At 39.9% G+C, this 18,348-nt stretch overlaps 1 protein-coding gene across 8 annotated transcripts in view; it reads left to right on the forward strand.

Annotated features, from left to right (window-relative positions):
• The window catches only part of KIAA1217 (KIAA1217 ortholog), a 293,303-nt gene that overhangs the window by 11,797 nt on the left and 263,158 nt on the right, over positions 1–18,348 (forward strand). The window contains exon 1 of one of the 8 annotated variants that reach the window (XM_058532578.1): positions 15,478–16,213. The exons of the other annotated variants lie outside the window; for them this stretch is intronic. The gene's annotated coding sequence lies outside the window, so the exon portion shown is untranslated. Of the gene's footprint in view, positions 1–15,477; positions 16,214–18,348 lie in introns of those variants that run through there. 8 annotated transcript variants of the gene reach the window in all.

Raw genomic sequence — 18,348 nt, forward strand, 5'->3', positions numbered from 1 at the left:
ACAGGAATCCTGGTTAATGTAGAGATGAGTGGATTAATTCTTCAGCAATTAAGAAAAGGAAGGCCATCTTCCTTTCAAGCATATAAAGAAAATAATCCCTATTTTCTTTTAATTTTTTTTATTTACTTTAAAAATTTTCCCCAGTTTTATGGAGATATAATTGACGTATAGCAAAAATACCCCTTTTTACTATTGGTAGCAGGGTCACTCTCCACTTAAGTAATGGAATGGGTGTGTGCCTCTCCTCTGTCATTTTTTGTGAGGCACCGTACTTGATCCAAAGTGGTTCAGATGAGGAAACTCAAACTCTATAGTTACAATTGCACAGTTTACTAAGGAAAAGTTGCAGTTTGAATCTGGTTAAGTCTGAGCTCAGAATCCTTGTCTATTCCACTATTCTATAAGTTGAAGATCATTGCTTATAGAGATAATATGGTCTGTACATGGGGTGTAAGGGACATGGTGAGTGTATGTGTGTGTGTCTGTGTGACTATGGAGAGGGTCAGGATGAAAGAGGCTAGAAAATTGTTTATGTGTTGAGTGAGAAGGGAGAATATAGTTTCTTAGAGTTAAAATGTATTGATTTTGCTGAGAAATATAGAAAAGAGTCTGTCAAAAATGGTATGTGTTTCATGTTAAAAATATTTCAATTATTATAATTAATGTTATTATTTGTGATGTCACAATTATTGCTACTAGCCAGCCCTGGGGTCTAGTGGTTAAGATTCGGCGCTCTCAGCCCCTTGGCCTGGGTTCATTTCTAGGTCAGGGACCCACACCACCTCTCTGTGGGTTGTCATACTGTGGCAGCTGCGTGTTGCTGGGATGCTGAAAGCTCTGCCACCGGGATTTCAAATACCAGCAGGGTCACCCGTGTGTCTGGACAGGTGTCAGCAGAGCTTCCAAACTAAGACAGACTAGGAAGAAGGACCCGGCCACCCACTTCCGAAAAAATTGGCCATGAAAACCCTATGAATAGCAGCAGAGCATTGTCTTATAGAGCGCCGGAAGTGAGAGGATGGTGCAGAGAGACCAGGCAGGGTTCAGCTCTGCTGCATACGGGGTCTAGACGTCGAAATCCACTCCACGCACTAACAACAGTTATTGCTACTACTATGATAATGGTGACTTTGGCTAAAACTATTACATGGGGAGCCTAAATATAACCAGAAGGTTGTAAAGGGTGCATGATATCAGATGACAGGAAACAATGAATGTGCCTTAGTGACCTCAAACTCGGGTCTTCTGTCACGTAATCTCCACTATAGGTGTTGTCCGGTCGTGGCTGGTTAGCTGTCCCTTCGCTGGGTAGATCAGGATGAATTCTTGTATATTCCAAGCTGAGCATCCAAAAGGGGAAAGATTTTGATGCATGGATCTGTGTATACATTTTTCATTCCACTGCTGTGTTGTAAACATCAGAGATAAGCTTAGGCAATGGTCTAGGAAATTCCTGTGGTCAGAATGTCATCTTCTGTCTTTTTCATTCTTTTTCTCCTGCTGCCCATTTCCTCTTTCCTGTCCTTTTCTCCACGACCCTTTGTTCCTCCCTGACCTTCTGACAATGGATTATTCTAGGCTTCCTTTGCAAGATCACATCACCAGCCATAAGGAGGAATCCCAATAACCCAAATCTATGCACTTCTCCATATTGAGGTTCTAAATACCACATAGTCTTCTAGTGGCTGTTTTCCTGGCTGCCTCCCGGAGAAGAGGCCTTAGTGAGAAGAGTGCCAATGTGGGGAACCAAGAACAAGATGTGGAAAATGCTGTATCTAGCGCCTTACAGGAAGTATCTTGGTACTAACGGAATCAAAGAGTTTTAATTAATAAGTCAATCAAGAATTTTCTTTCAGTCTCAATGATTGAAAAGCAAAGATGTTTCCTTAACTCTCTTCTACTATCTTCAGAAAATGCACATGACCATTATTGTAGCATAGTGCTTATCTGCATAATAGTAGCTGTAACATACTTGTACGGGGCAGTCAGACTGAAGCTACGTCACCTGGCAGCGAAGGGCTTGGCTCTGGGGTCAGGCAGGACTGGGTTGGAATCCAGCCTCCACCACGTGCTAATTGTGTGATTTGGTGCTAAAGACTTAATCTTTCTCTGTTGCAGTTCCCTCATTTGTCCGAGGACAATAGTACCTATATCATAGGGTATTGAGAAAGAAAATGGTAGAACCTCTTATTGTTTCAATGGCAACTCTTGGCATTACAATATTCTGGTTTATGGTGTCCAAAAGAAGAGTCTCAGGGTCTCTTATTTTCAAATTAGTATTTAAAGTCATTTTACTTTTTTATCGACACATATTTGAGTACCTGAACTTTCTTTTTCCCATTGTCAGAGTGTAATTTTATTATATTTCTGAAATTTATTTGTATTTTTCCTTCATTAAAAGCTTAAAATTTGTATTTCTTTCACTTATTCATCCTATATATATTTATTTGGCACCTACCACGGTAAAGGCATTGTGAGGCATACAAACGATGAGGTATGGCCCTGCCTTCAAGGTGGTAAAAGAAATAAGGCATTTATATACAGAGACTAATCCTTCAAGATCCAGCCCAAATATCACATCTTCTGAGCTGGTCATAACATCTCGCAGTACCTGTATTGTAGCATCTAATCATGCCTTTATTGTACTTTTATTTATATTTCTTTCTCCCATCTAGAATATGTTTTCTGGAGGGCGAGAACCTTGTCTTAATCGCCTTTGTAAACTCAGCATTTGAAGGACTGCACAACCTAAGTTAGGCATGATCCATTTTTGTTGAATGAATGAATGAGCCAATATTTCTAATACATTAGAATTTGACAGATACCATTGAGTGGTACAGATAGAGAGGGATGGGAAATCCAAGAAATAAGAGATTGGTTGCAGTTTGGGCTGTCAGAAGAGATTGAGGCTAAGAAGCTAAGAAAGGCTAAGTAATTTTCCTCAAGTTAAGAAGCCAGCATTTGAACCAGTCAGAATTTCCAATGTTGGTGGTCTTTCCATTAATTATTGACCTTGGTGTTTGCTTCCTCCACCTTTCATTTTTCTAAAATTTTGGTAACAAATTATGTAGATTACAGTGAGTCAAGCAATAGAGACTTTCCATTGCCATTTCTTTAAAAAGATAAATTTTATTCAATTCCAGAGCATATGAGAAAACCACAGAAAATAGATTCCTGTATGTATTCAGTATATTTTCAGTGTATATTTAATATGTATTCGATGTATTTTACATTGAAAGAAAGTTACTTTTTTGAAATAGCTCTGAGTTCAGGAAGGTCTGTAGTTCAGCAGTCTCTCAGTCATGGTCACTCCATACAATTTGGAAATGCTCTTCTTTTCATGTCTTCACCAATAAAGAAATGTGTCCAGCTGCACTCTCGCCTGCAGAAGCCAGCTCTCCACTCCTAGTTTCAGAAACCCTTTTGAAAGTAATTTTTCAATCTTCATTCCCCATTACTCACAGAATTTCTATTTAACTAACTAGGTATATAGTACCTGCTTTGTGGTTACAATTAATTTATGTGTATTCTTATTACCTAATGTGGTCTAACCTTAGGAGGAAAGACCTTCCCTCAGACCAGGGCTGTGCTGCTGTCCGAATGCCCCTCATCAACAGCCTCTCCTTTGTGTTTGTAGGAAATAGCCCTGGGGCTGTTTTCTCAGTGCCTGGTTAGTCTGGCACCACTTACCATTGTCTACTGTAGTCCAGTGTATCTGGCGCTGAAATGTAACTATGCTGCCAATTATGAAAATGAAAATAAGGAAAATATCTATCAGTCTGTTTATTCATAAACATCCCAAGTTCTAGTTCATTCTACTCTTTTTTAGCAACCTCTAAAGAACTTTATTCATTACAGTTGTTCTATGGAATTTAAAACTAGTGGCTTTGGTTCAGACTCAACATTAGCCATTACTGTGACTGACATCTCCTTTAAAGAAGGTATATACAGTATATCTGCTGGGGGATACATTCGAAGACCCCCAGTAGATGCTTGAAACCATGGATAGTACCGAACCCTAATTAATAATAAAACAGAACAATTATAACAATACAGTGTAATACAAGTTATGTGAATGTAGTCTCTGTCTCTCTCTCTCAAAATATCTTATAGTACTGTATTCACTCTTCTTGTGGTGATGTGAGATGATACAGTGCGTACGTGATGAGATGAAGTGAGGGGAATGACGTAGGCATTGTGACGTAGTGTTAGGCTACTGTTGACCTTCTGGCGATATGTCAAAAGGAGATGGTCAGCTTCCAAACTGTGGTTGACTATGGGTATCTGTAACCTCGGAAAGCAAAACTTCTGATAAGGGGGGACTGCTGTACTTGATTTTGTCAAGAATCATGGAAAATTACACAGTTAAAGACAGAGAACAGGAGAAATCTTAACTGCATTCGAATGAGAAAAATAGGTCTTAAGAAGAAAACACTCAGAGAGCAAACACTACTTCAAGTTGGTTGAATAGTGGCATTTTTACTCCTGTTCCCTCAAAACTGTCTGAAAACAGTTAAGGGTATTAACGATGGAAAGAGAGAGAAAAAAAAACTCCATCTTGAACAAAACAAGGAAATGATCAGGACCCATGGAATGGCTTTGGGGGACTAGGGAATGTCTTTGTGGAGACAGAATGTAGGAAGGGAAAGTAGAATTAAAGGAGGAAATTATGCTACCAACAATTTGTGCAGTCTTGACCTCACCTTCAATAGACGAAGCTTTTTGGATATAAAGCAGGGTTAATAGAAGACAGGAGGCCGTGATTACCAGATCACAGCACATCCAGTCACTGAAAGCCTGTGATTTAAAGGGCTTTGCTGTGTGCCTCACAGACACTGAATGCCACAAACTAAAGAGTGACGATGTCATGCTTTTAGGGCAAAGCAAGTAACAAATTTTTGTGGAGAGGGCATTTGATGTCACAAACCAGAGACCAGGGTGCAAGCTGCCTCTGCTGACTTCTCCCTTCTGCGTGCTGGTTTTCAGTAGCTAATTGGCCCCATTCAAGTGTGAGTTATAATAAGAAAGGAGCCAGTAGAACATGTATACCTTAAAACTGATGTATTAATCAGGATAGTCTTGATTATGCTGCATAACAAATAAACCCTGTGGGTTGTGTGTGTGTGTGTGTGTATGGTATGACACAAAAATGTTTTGTTTTTCACACACACAAAGTCTGTTGTTTGGGCAACTCTCCAGAGAGGTTGTCCTTGCAATGACTTAATGATTCAGGCTACTTCTATCTTGTAGTGATGCCATCTTAACACACAGATTCCAAGTCGCCATGGCAGAGAAAGAGAGAGAGCTAATGGGTTGTGCACAGGCTCTTAAATATTTTGGCCCAGAAGTGGCATATGTCACTTCCCTTCGTTGTAGCATCTTAGTTCTAGCACCTGCTGGGGTGTTTGGTTTATCCAGATTTTGGCTGTGGAATCTAATTTAAGAAGGAAATCCCCCATTTTCTTATATCAGCTCTCTCAAGTGTAGTTAATGGTTTCATTAACTTTGTTGTACATAGCATTTTATACCTATCTGGACAATAGCATCAATCACATTTATATTTAATATAAATATATTAACATATATATATAATGTGTAACATAATATGTAATAGCATCTTTATGACTTATTTTTGATGAATTTAATTGTATCACAGCAGAACTCCTATTGCACTGGATTACTCCTCAGCTGTAGATCTCAGGGTATCAGTTTATATCTTGGGGACTAGATGTAGTCCCTCCATCATGTATAAAAAATTCCAAATTAATCAGGTTTTGTCTATCACATTTGTTTGAACCCAGATCAACCTATATATGTGAAAGTGTTTGGAATTCCCAAATACACATCTGTATTCATGGATATATGTATCAGCGAAGCCTGGAAGATGAGGCTAATTGGAACTAAAGATGCACTGAGACCATAGACCATTCAGTTAGTGGAGACCTTAGGCCATGGTGGAGGTCCGATTAAAAGGCTAATGTTGTAGAAGGGATAGGTTTTGAATAATTATATATGTTTTGTAAATAAATACATAAACGAAAAGTTTATAAATTATAGTAAAGGAAATAGACACAGCGAAGAATTTCCTCTTTAAAGCTATTAATTTATTCTAATCCAAAGGAGAAAATGATGGGAGAAGAGCCATGTTTAGTAGCAGAAACCATTTAGCTGTTTGAACTAATGACTGAATATGAGTGTACAGACCAATTTTTTACCTAGACCTTTAGGAAAAAACAAACAACTTCTTAGCAATTAAGAAATCTAATACAATGTATGTGGAGCAAATAATCATAACAGATTACAATAAGAGGAGGGAAGAAATACCCTACACAGACTGCTGGGAACATGGAGAATTTTGTTACATATTCAGCACTTTTTAGTGCTAAAAAGTTTTATCAACTACAGGTTATAGTGATAAGAAAGTGGAAAAGACTACAAGGAGGACTTATTATTGGCATCAGCTAAAATTGTGGCTCTATTGCTCTTTATACATATTAGCACATTCCATCCTCCCAACAACGCTATGGGCTGGGCACGATTATTAACTCTCCTTAACAAAATGGGAAACTGAGGCGCAGAGCAGTTAGACCTTGTCCAAGGTAACACAGCAAGTAAGTGGCAGTGCCAGGATTTAAATCCTATTATCTGGCTGTGGGGGCCTCGCTCTTGACCTCCAGATTACACCGTGTCTCTGGTGGGTGACTGAATCGAAAGATGTTCTAGAACACCAAGGAAATGGAGAAGGACTAGAATGGGGGACCAGTTTGCCCGGTATCAATAAGTATGAAATTTAACGGTGATCCTGGAAAGACTGAAATGCCGGCCTTCTGATTAGATCAGCCTTTAGTAATTTGGGGAAGAAAAGGAATTCAGCACTCAAGAGGCAGTGGCATAAATAGTGATGAGCATCTAAGAAAGGTAAAAATTGAGAAGATGTTACCCATTGCCAGAGCAACATCTCCAAATGGAAGGAGCAAATGTCATAACAGAAGTACACACTGTATTTAGAGAATTTATATTAGTGTATATACGAGTATGTGTTTAATGAACTGCTGGAGGCCTGTGAAAGACTATGATAGGATTGAAAGAATCATATAAAAAAATTTCTTGTTCTCAGAAATTCCAAATAATGTTGCATATGTCTAAGGGAAATCAGAATGTGGTTAGAAACAACAGTCATCTAACTTTGGACATGATGAACAACAATAGTAAAAAATTAACCAGAAAGAGCAGTCTAATACTTAACATGATGCTACTTAAGAGACCAGATGAAGGAGCTAGCCTGGAAATGTTTCCCAGAGGACCGATATTTTGAATTGTGACTTAAAGGGTGGTGGAAGCACATTTCAGAAGATTTGGAATATTACATAGTAGGACATCTTGTGGCAGGGACTCAGTGATCAAAAAGACTAAATTCAAGGGGTTGCAATTTTAGTTCCAAAATTGACTTCAAGTTGACATTAATCATACAGAATACAGAAAAAGGGAGAAAGAATCCCACATGGGGATCATTCATAACACGTGGCTTTTGATCCATGTTTAATTGGGTGCCATCCGCCTCTGCGTTAGCTTTCATTTTAATTAGTGTCGTGGAAGAGCAAGAGAATGCATTTTGAGAACAATGCTATATTAAGAGGAGCTCTGCCAGAAAATCAGAATAAGATTCTACTGGGAAACCTGGGAGTAGATGGGAAAGTAAGGGGGAGTCAGGAAGCGAAGTTTCGCTACGCGGTGGTGGGAGACTCCTGGAAAGTGATAATCAGCAAAACCTAGAGGAAATTGCCACCAAATTAGATGGAAATTTTCAGTATTGAGGGATCTAAAAAAGACCAGTGTGATTCAGTCCAGCACGTCAATGCAGAACTCCTATTGCGAACGTCTAAATTGTCTTTCCTCTTCTCACTCATGAGGCTCGCTTCTTTGCTATTATTATTATTCATCCTCCTGCAGGTGTTTTCCTGGATTAATTCAGTCAATGGTTATTTATCATGGACCTACGCTAGCTCAGCGTCAGGCAGTATATAACAAGTACACAATAGCTGCCCTGCGAAGGATACATCTCTTTAGTGGAAAGAGTACCAGCTTTTGGGTCCAATATAACTGAGTTTCTGTATGCTGGGACACTCTTAGCTGTGTGATTGGAGGTGAGTCACTCCATTTCCCTGAGGCTTTTTCTTAACCAAAGAAATGAGACAAACAATTCTGTTGAGGTGAGGATTAGATGAGATAATACATCTGCACCGTAGTAGGCATTGAATGCATGTCAGACTCTTCTCATGAAGAGGAAGCCACTCTAGTTGGGAAGTTGAGGCCAGTACATGTTAGGATAGCATGAAACTGTGTACGTTCTAAATTGCAATGGTCTAGACCAGCATTTTGGAAAAGTATGTTCTACAGAATCCTAGATCTCCAGGCTATTAATAGCTGTTTGGGGAATGGGGAAATCGTTTCTAATTTGGAGACATTCTTGGTTAACCAAGGTTAAATTAATTTCTACACTGCAGGAATGGTCAGATCTTTTTTTTTTAGTGTTTTTGTTTTTGTTTTTTTGCTGAGGAAGATTCGCCCTGAGCTAACGTCCGTGCCAGTCTTTCTCTATTTTGTATGTGAGTCACCGCCTCAACATGGCCACTGACGAGTGGTGTAGATCCGCACCTGGGAACCCAACCCAGGCCACCAAAGCGGAGTGTGTGGAACTTAACCACTAGGCCGTGGGGCCGGCCCCTGGTCAGATCTTTTAATATGCCAAATGACATTGTGAACCTCAGGAGGACATTTGGGAGTAGACGGGTGAGGAATGAAATATGCAGTGTTTCCCAAATTGATTTGACCACAGAATTATTGTTTTGTGGACTTTTGTTTTATGGGACACATTAGGAAATAGTGGTATGTAACTCGAAAGCCTGCTGAGACTCAGAGCCGTAAAGGAAGATTCACACAGGAGATCAGAATTTGAACGGAGTCTCTTGGAATGACTGAGGGCTCTGGGAACAGGAGACTTGTCCTAATTCTCTCTATTTTCTCACCGCCTAGTACACAGTAGGTATTCCTAAATATCTATGGCAAGGATATTGACAGATTGTGATTTAAAAAAATTTTTTTTTATTGAGGTCATATTGGCTTATAACATTGTGTAAATTTCTGGTGTGCATTATCATATATCAATTTCTGTATAGACGGCATTGTGCTCACCACCAATGGACTAGTTTTTATCCGTCACCATACGTATGTGCCCCGTTACCCCTTTTGCCCTCTCCCCACCTCCTTCTCCTCCAGTAACCATCAATCTGTTCTCCTTGGACAGATTATGATCTTAATGAATAGAATGAAAGCATGGAGGCATTCTGATGGAGGAGGGAGGGCAGGAAGAGACAACGCTTAGACAAGAATGGAGGTCGCTTCTCTGTGAATCAATGGGTAGGCCTGTCCAAGTGAGGCAGAAGTGTCATTTGGAGAAGAGGGAAGTTAGTGGTATCAAGCAGAGAGAAGACAGATTGTGTTTGGTCTTGAAAGATAAGCAGAAAGCTCTGTGGCAGACACAAGGCACCATTATAGCTTTAGTGTGCAAGTGGAATAAAAGCAAAGTTTAAAAGTTAGCTTTTCAGCGCTACATAGGAGGGACTATGGGAAAAGCCTGGGTGCTGGCCTGGAAGTGGTTGCGGAGTCCAGGCCGCAGTGATAAGGCCCAGGGTAGGGGCTGGGGGAGTGGAGCTCAGCCAGAATTGAAGAAGGACACATCAGATATTCAAAAGAAAAATGGAATGACTTGGTGACTGATTGGACAAGGATGAGGTTATGAAGGGCCGCAGCAGGTGTAGCAGAAAAGGCAAGAACACCCAACAGGGCACCCCAAGATCTGGGTTCTGGTTCTCACTCTGCTCCTACCTGTGTGAGATCTTGAGCAAGTAGCTAAGCTCTCTGTGTCATCTGTCCATGTTGTGTGGAACCACTGAAGGACCACAGAGCTACCACTGAAGTACCATTAGTCACCATCATGAGGGGAATGGGTGGAAAAGGACACCACAGTGTTAACTCTTGGGATCCACTGGTGGGGATGGAATTTGGTGGAAAAGATTTGTTCTGGCACTTAATGGACTTTTCAATGAAATTCTGTAGTGTCTTCCTTTTGAAACTCTCCCAGATATGTCCTCTCAGGGCCCCACTTTAGCACCAACCTCATTTTGCATTCCCATCTCAGCATCTTTGTCTTCTCAGACCTACCCTTTCTGCTTCCTTCCATTTGCCTAATCTGAAGTTTTCAAGGGGTATGCCTCAAACCTCGCGCAGGTGTGAAGGTGAACTGTGAACAGTGTGTAATGTTGTGAGGCTATCAGATGGAACTTTGAATTGAGACGTTGATTTTGACAAAGTGTGGAAGGGGATGCAACTTACTGCAGTAGGTAAGAGGCTTCACAGTGTGTCATGCTTGCACCAAAGAAGTATTTCTGGGTTAATGGAATTTGCAAGGACTTTGCGTCGTGGATACTTACCAAGATCACAGCTGGGGCGGTCAACAGTGCTACTCAAACAGCACCAAGACGCTGAAGGGAGAGCCAGTGGATGGGGTGGTACTATACATAGTGGTTGTACATAGTGAGAAATGAATGGGTTGTACACGCTGTAATTACTGCTGACTGATTTGATCTTTTGGGTCCTTTGTCCTCCTTGCATCCCTCCTTCCCCTTCCTTTGTTCCTTCTGTCTTTCCTTTTTGTTCTTAAACATTTCAACTGGACCAGAACATTCTCCTATATGAAAGTGTGCTGAATATTAAAAGTATGAGAACCGTTGCTCTTCCCAGTGTAGCATATACATGTCCCATCTCCATGATTCTCTCTCCAAATACTCCATACAACATCTGTTTTACTTCTAGTTAAGTACCAAGAAGTTTAGTGCCTGTAGAAGCTTCTAGAGAGCAGATGTCATTTTTGCAGTCTCTTGGCTTTGTCTCTTTTAGTAATTTTTTCAATCAGTTTGTATTTATTTGTCTTTCCCAGGTTATTGTTTGCTATCTCATTATATTCAGCTTTTATCTTAATTGCCCTTTCCCAATTTTTAAACTTATCTTTGTTGTCTTTTATAATTTCTTAAAATGAGTATTAAGTTTATTTATTTTCAGTATTTCTTGTTTAATAATGAAGGCATTTAAGGGCATATATTTCCTAACACGAGCTTGGGCTGTGTCCTGCAGTTTTGTATGAAATATTTCCTGTTTCATTGCCTTAAAGAAAGTTGAAAATTTCAACTTTGATTTTTTTCTTTGATTTAAGGGTTGCATAGGAATATTTCATTTCCAAGTAGTTAAGATTATCATTATTTAGTCATAATTTTATTAGATGTGATCAAAGAATGCAGTCTGTAAAATTCCTACTTTTAAATTTGTTTAAGGATTTTTTAAACTGTTTTTTGAATAGTCAAATACACAATTGATATTTATGTGTTCCATTAATATTCATTAAAATTATCTATTTTGTATTTATTATATATACACATACAAACATATATATATATATCAGGTTTGTTGTATCGTTCATTTCTTCTCAGTCCTTATTTTATTTTTCTAGTGCTGTTCAGTTCTAAACAAAGGATAATAAAGTTTCACTATAATTGTATTTTTATCCTATTCTCCTTGCATTCCTAAGAATTGTTGCTTTACAATTTTTTAGTTGTTATGTTGTTTGTTGCAGACAAATTTATGATGATCATCTCTCTTCATACATTGTGTCTTTTTGTGTCACCAAATGACCTCTTTATTCTGTTTAATGTTTGTTAACTTTTCCTAATATTAATATTATCACTCTTGCTTTACATTGGTTTGCATTTGTCTGGTATGGCTTACTCATCTATTTTCAACTTTTCTTCATTAATAATAAGTATATTTATTAGAAACTACATATAACTTGGTTTTGCTTTTTTAGCACAAATCTGTTAGTCTTTGTCTTTTAATGGGAAAATTCAGTCCATTGATATTTAGTGTAATAACCAGTGAATTGATTATATTCTTTCATCTTAATTTGACAGCAAATATAACTATTCTTTATTAAATACAGTTCATCCTCAGTAAACACTAAACTATCACTTGAGTTTCAGTCTTGACAGGCTGCATTTGAAATGACAGCAGGTGCTCCAAGTGAAAATAACTGTTAAATAATTGGAGTTAGGGGACAGCTGGAATCTAAGCCAGAAAAGAAGACTGGACAGATACATATTGGCATTATCTGCTCTATTAATCAAAGTTCTCCAGAGAAACGGAACCAATAGGTTAGGGAGAGAGAGCAAGAAAGAGAGAGAGGGAGATTTATTTTAAGGAATTAGCTCACATAGTTGTAGGGACTGGCAAGTCTGAAATCTGTAGAGCAGCCCCGTGATCTGGAAATTCAGGTGAGTTGACGTTGCAGCCTTAAGTCCAAGATCTGCAGGCTGGAAACTCAGGCAGGGTTTCTGTGTTACATTCTTAAGTCAGAATTCCTTATTTGGGAGCTCTCAATCTTTGCTCTTAAGGCTTTCAACTGATTGAACAAGGCCCACTCACACTCTGGAGGGTAACCTGCTTGACTCAGTGTCTGCTGATTTAAATGTTAATCACATGTAAAAAAATACCTTCAGAGCAACATCCAGACTGGTGTTTGACCAAACAATTGGGCAACGTAGCTTAGCCAAGTTGACACATAAAATTAACCATCAGCTCAGCACCATAGCAAAAAGTTGACGAAGTGTGAATGGATAATTTCTAAAGCAAACAACAACTCCTAATACAAACAGAGCTCAAGTTCAAGGACTTAGCATTACGGAATGACCACAGTTGGTTTCCATTGTTTCACTCAAAAGTTCAAGTGCCCTTATTCTTTTGGTGAGATACTGTGTTCTTGACATATGAAATATAGACTTGGTTTTTTCTTTTTAGTGTTTGTCAGTTTTTCTTTAAACCAGAACTTCGGGTTGCAGACCTTTCTCAACAGTCTGCTGTTTCATTAGCCTTATCTGCATCCTAGTGGTCTGTTTGTCCTGGGGTCATGAGTTGTAGTGTTAATCCTACTCTGCGCAGTCCTTACAGGCCTCCATACAGCCGGAAGCTACATAAATGCCACCATTCTGTTGCTGCTGCTGTGCTGATAGACTCTCCCCGTCTGGACTATTCCCGACCCCAGTCCCATCTGTTGGCTTAGTATCTCTGGGTGGATCTGCAGAAGGTCTCTGTTTACCCTTTGCAATCCAATATGACCTTTAGGTTAGTCTACTAAAAAATCCTTTCAGTGTGGCTTAGTTTAGTGAAGATTTTAGTATCTCCAGTGATGAGTAATTTTACTAAAGTAGGGATAACAGTACCTAGTGGTTAAGCACATGTGTTTTGGATTCAAGTCTTGGGTCTGCCTGGGTTCAAATGGAGACTCCAACCCTTAGTAGCCATGTCAACTTACTCAAATTACCCAACCTCTGTGAGGCTCACTTTCTCCATCTATAACGTGGGGATCATAATCATCCTTGCATCATACTATTGTTGTGAGGCTTAAATGAGGTAAGGATTGGTTATTTTAATGATAAAAGTATTGTTTTTTCCTACTCAAAGAAGTATTCCTTTTCTATGTGACAACTTCTAACTCATGTTTTTTAAGAAACAAAATTTCAGGCCATAAAGGGTTAAAGCCAACCTCTTTCACTAGTTATTTGTATTCTTATATTTTCATGGGCTTTTTCTACGTCTGTTATAAGCAGTTTTTTATCTGTTATAAAAGTTTTGTTGAAACCAATTCAAGAGAAAGAATCTTATTTGCTATCCAAGTTGATCATAGCTACTTCTGAGATTGCTAAATTTAGAAACAAAATAGCGCATCCACATGCATTTATTGAGCTCTGACTTGGTTATGTGGTGCTCAGTTGCTATCAGGCAAATTGCACGCTATAAAAGCTTAGTCCAGCTTGTTATTTCCTCATTTGGGGGTGGTAGGAAAAATCATTACTGGACTGGTCACATCTAAGCAAGCCTTGGCATTTCTAGCCAGCCCTCACATGTATGTTGTCCTTATTGCTGAGATTGTTGTTGTCCAGAGCTTTCCCTGCTCTAACTATTTCAAGATCCTATCATCATCATAATGATGTCACTGTTGGTTACCAGCTCTTCTGTCGGTGTTTACCTCAGCCCGCCTGCTGATGAATGGCTTAATCAGGTGGCTTTCCCATCTGAGTTCTTTCTATGACAGTCTCCATTTGCCTGACTTTCAGATTCTGACTCTTCTCACCCTCATTTCCAAGCTTGAATTCAGTAAGTAAAAGCTGAGATATTGTAATTTCCTAAATAACCCAAAGGGAAGATTTTGTGTAATTTATAAGCACTCTGACTGCTGAATCAACGTTCGCATGCTCCTCTCTCTAATGGAACTTTGAGGAATAACCGTAATTGAATCGTGCCTCCACCCTATCTTCGGATTTCGCCGAATAGAGCCCAGATCTGGTTATGTCTTGTTTTTGTTTGTTTCACGTTGTGTGTGTGCCCCACTGGGTAAAGCACAAGCATGGGCTTAATCTGGATGTATTTTCATCTCACAGAGGTAGTAATTGGATCTCTCACAATAGTCTTGCCTCCGAGGAGTGTTCCAGCTCGGGCTGCTGTATTAAACCAGAGTAGTTCCTGGTTCCCTTGGAAGGTAAGGTTCTATCTGTTGACTGTGAACTATGGCAATGCAAAACTCTCAGAATAGTCAGAGGAGGGGTTTGAAAGCATTTACAATTCCTTTTTGGAAAAGAGCCATTCGGAGAGCTTTCATCTATGATTGCTCTCTCTGCAAACACCTGGGCGGGCTCAGCAAGGTGTGGGGGTTAAAATTTGCTCTCTGACCTTGGAGGACAGACGCTGTGAGTCTGTTGCAGTTTGCAGCAGGCTCTGTGGCAAGTTAAAGCAGGCTGCGCTTTCAGCTCCTGCGGCTTCAGAGACTCTGCTGTGTTGTAGCAGATTCTGCTTCAGGCTGCCTTCAAGTGCTCGCCGGCTTCCTGCTCAGTCCCACGGAAGAACTTTCTGCTATGGCATTTGACAGCCATTTGATAACATCATTATAAGCTCTCATGGGTTTGCAGCAAATCCCATTCAAACCTTTCTGGTCCCTCGGGGTGAGTAGTTTTAGACTTGGGAATGTGAGGCGTGTCTGCGGTAAATTTAGAGGTGAGAAGAAAAGAGTGTAGAGTCCAGGGTCACCAAGAGGAGTTGGGCACGAATTTGGCAGAAATTTGTCCAAAGCTTTATTCAGACATTAGTGAAAAGTGAAGGGTTGGAAGAAAGATTGAATATCTTAGAGCCTGTTGACCATTCTCAAGAAAACCCAAGAACGTCGATTTCGACGTTCTTCTCATAACTTATGTCAGCTAAGACAAACGTACAAGAGATGTGAGTATGTTAGGAAAGAGTTAAAAAATTCTCAACACCTCCTACCACCTCTGCAACCACAAAGGCCAAGAGAAAATGCACACACACACACACACACACACACACACACACACACATACATTCCGGCAAGGAACCTGTTGTACAAGTTTTGCTGGTAAAAACTAGGAAGGGGGTTGCCTTGCCGGGAGAGCAGAGTGGAAAAGCCTTAGAACTATCAATTGAAGGTTTTTCAAAACCTACATTTTCAACGTAACTTTATCCTGCAGAGAGAGGCACATGTGGCACTGTAGGTTTTTCTTCAACCCATTAAGTGCGTTGTTAGACGGGGAGGGGCAGATTAATGAATGCCTATAATTTTGATCATTGTTTTCTGCAAAACAGCTCAGGCTTTGAAAAATGAAGCCATCACTCTTGGCTAAGTTTCTGCCAACAGCACAAATTATACTGTGCAGAGATCCAAAGCCCCTAAAAGGGTTTCATTAATGAACAATTTCAGACGATTGTTTAAGTCTTCGCCTGACAGGTAACGTTGGCATGTAGGCAGGTGGGGTTAGCGTTTCCATGGAGATTTATGATGTCATGCTTGAAAGAGCATGTCAAGACAGCCAATTTAACAAGTAGCTACTCAAAAAGTCCTATAGGCTAGAAGTAGGTTTTATGCAAATGACAGGAGTTTCGCTGGGAAAAACTGCAAAAGAAAACGGTGGAGACATGGAGGGGGGGTTTACCTGACAGCTCGGAATGATGACCCTGCAGTCCATTAGAGACAAAAACTTCCAGAAGACGAATTAGATTTTCTACTTTAACTGCCGCCTCACCTGTGGAGCTCTGGGTACAGGTAAATATGCACTTTTTTCTTTTGAGTTGTTGCCAAAAATTATATGGAAACATTGAGGTCTGTTTCTCTGCATTGTTGTCTTGGCAGGAAGAACGGAACCAGTAAGTACAGCTTTCCCACACAGAATGTGCCTGCTTCGGGGCTGTTTTTTTCAGAGCTTTTTTATTGAATGAACTGAGATTTTTGAATAGAGCTAAAAAACAAGTGATGCGTTATGCATTATGCTGATTATGCCCTGTGAATAATGTGATAAAAATGCCATAGATAGGGGTTAGAAGGATGATCTGAGAATTGATATACTATATGTATTTATGGATTATTCCCAGATGCTGGTTTCTTTTTCTTTTAACTCTTAGATCTGAAATTGGGACTACGCGTATTTCTGTATTTTCAAGTTGTAAAATGCCAGAAATATAACCCATGGAATGTTACAGAAACAGTCAGGTTTGTGAACATCACACTTTTTTTTTTCTTAAGTGTGTCTGTATACTTTTCTCACGAAGGCATTTTACGAGACTAGAAAAATACCTTGTTTGAGCTATCAGAGTTTCTGGACTTTAGGGAAGCAGGACTTGTGAATTCTAAGATGACAGATAAAGGCTTCTAGTGTGGGGGGAATGGTTGATAAAAGTAGTTTTTAAAGCCTGCTTTAAAAAGGAGACCTCGCTTTGGTGGGACGGTCTTTCTGTTTGCCTCGGTTACTAGTGAGACTAAGTCAACAGTCTTGCCAGCAATATCCATATGATAACAATCTCTAAAGGGAGCTATAGACCCACAAAGTTGACTTACAGGGGTTAGTGTGGGGACATCAGGCTGTGATGTGAGTAGTTAGGTCCACCACCCAGCTTAAAAAGAGATGAAAAACATATTTGTTTGTTGCATATACTGTGGAAGGTTAGAGCACAGAGTTAAGAACCATTTAAAGATACCTGGGAAATGGGAATTCAGGCTTTTGAAACCAAAACTATTCAGGAGCAAGGGGGCAGGCATGGAAATATTTGTAAAACTGTCTAATGTGTGAGAATGCGGACTGCCTGGAATTTTGCAATCAGATAATATGGATTAGCGTCGGAACTGATATTCGTAATAGATTATTGTGTTACTGCCGTTCTTGAAGAACAGTTGAGTGACAAAGAACTGTGCCCCTAACATTGGATCGCCTGGGTTTTGAGTCCTGGCTTCACCACTTACTACCAGTGTAACTTTGGGAAAGGAAATTCATGTCTTTAAGCCTCAGTTTTCTCCTCCATAAATTGGGGGTAATAATAGTGACAAGTGAGGATTAAATGACAAAATACATGTAGCGACAGTGCTCGGAATTCACGCTCCACGTGTTAGCGATTGTTTTTATTTACTACGTATGTGCACTGGACTGTTAATAAAGTGTTTTCACATCCTTGACTTTATCTTGGCATTGCCACAGCCCAGTAAGATTAGCAGAATCTTTTTATTCCTACTTTACAGATGAAGAAATCATATCTCAGAGAGATACTGAAATAGACAACACAATAAACTGCCCTTCTCCATTTGCTGCTATTTTTTTTTCTCGTTTTAGGGGTCCAGAAAAAAAATTAATGTGTTCCTGAAATAACTCCTAGTGGCAACAATTATTTCCGTAAATTAATGAAAATACCAAATGTTAAGTGTGTCAAAGGAGCTAGGATATTCGTGTTTTTACATTAATTATGTTTGTGACACTTTTTCTAGATAGGTCAGAGAAGGAGTATCAATTTACTTTTTTTTTTTTGTGAGGAGATCAGCCCTGAACTAACATCCGCCAATCCTCCTCTTTTTTTTTTTGCTGAGGAAGACGGCCCTGGGCTAACATCGGTGCCCATCTTCCTCCACTTTATATGGGATGCCGCCACAGCATGGCTTACCAAGCAGTGCGTCGGTGCGCGCCCGGGATCCGAACCAGCGAACCCCGGGCCGCCGCAGCGGAGTGCGCGCACTTAACCGCTTGCGCCACCGGGCCAGCCCCTATCAATTTACTTTTTACTGGCACCTGTTGGGAGCAGCTCAAGTCACTTCACAGACTTAAACAATTTTAACTCTTACCTGCCTCCCAAGGTTTTGCTGTTACAGGTAGCCTGAGCAGGAAACCAAGTCACCGAGGGGCTGTGGGAATCGCCACA

Source organism: Diceros bicornis, chromosome 36 (assembly GCF_020826845.1).
Source record: "Diceros bicornis minor isolate mBicDic1 chromosome 36, mDicBic1.mat.cur, whole genome shotgun sequence".
Taxonomy (NCBI): domain Eukaryota; kingdom Metazoa; phylum Chordata; class Mammalia; order Perissodactyla; family Rhinocerotidae; genus Diceros; species Diceros bicornis.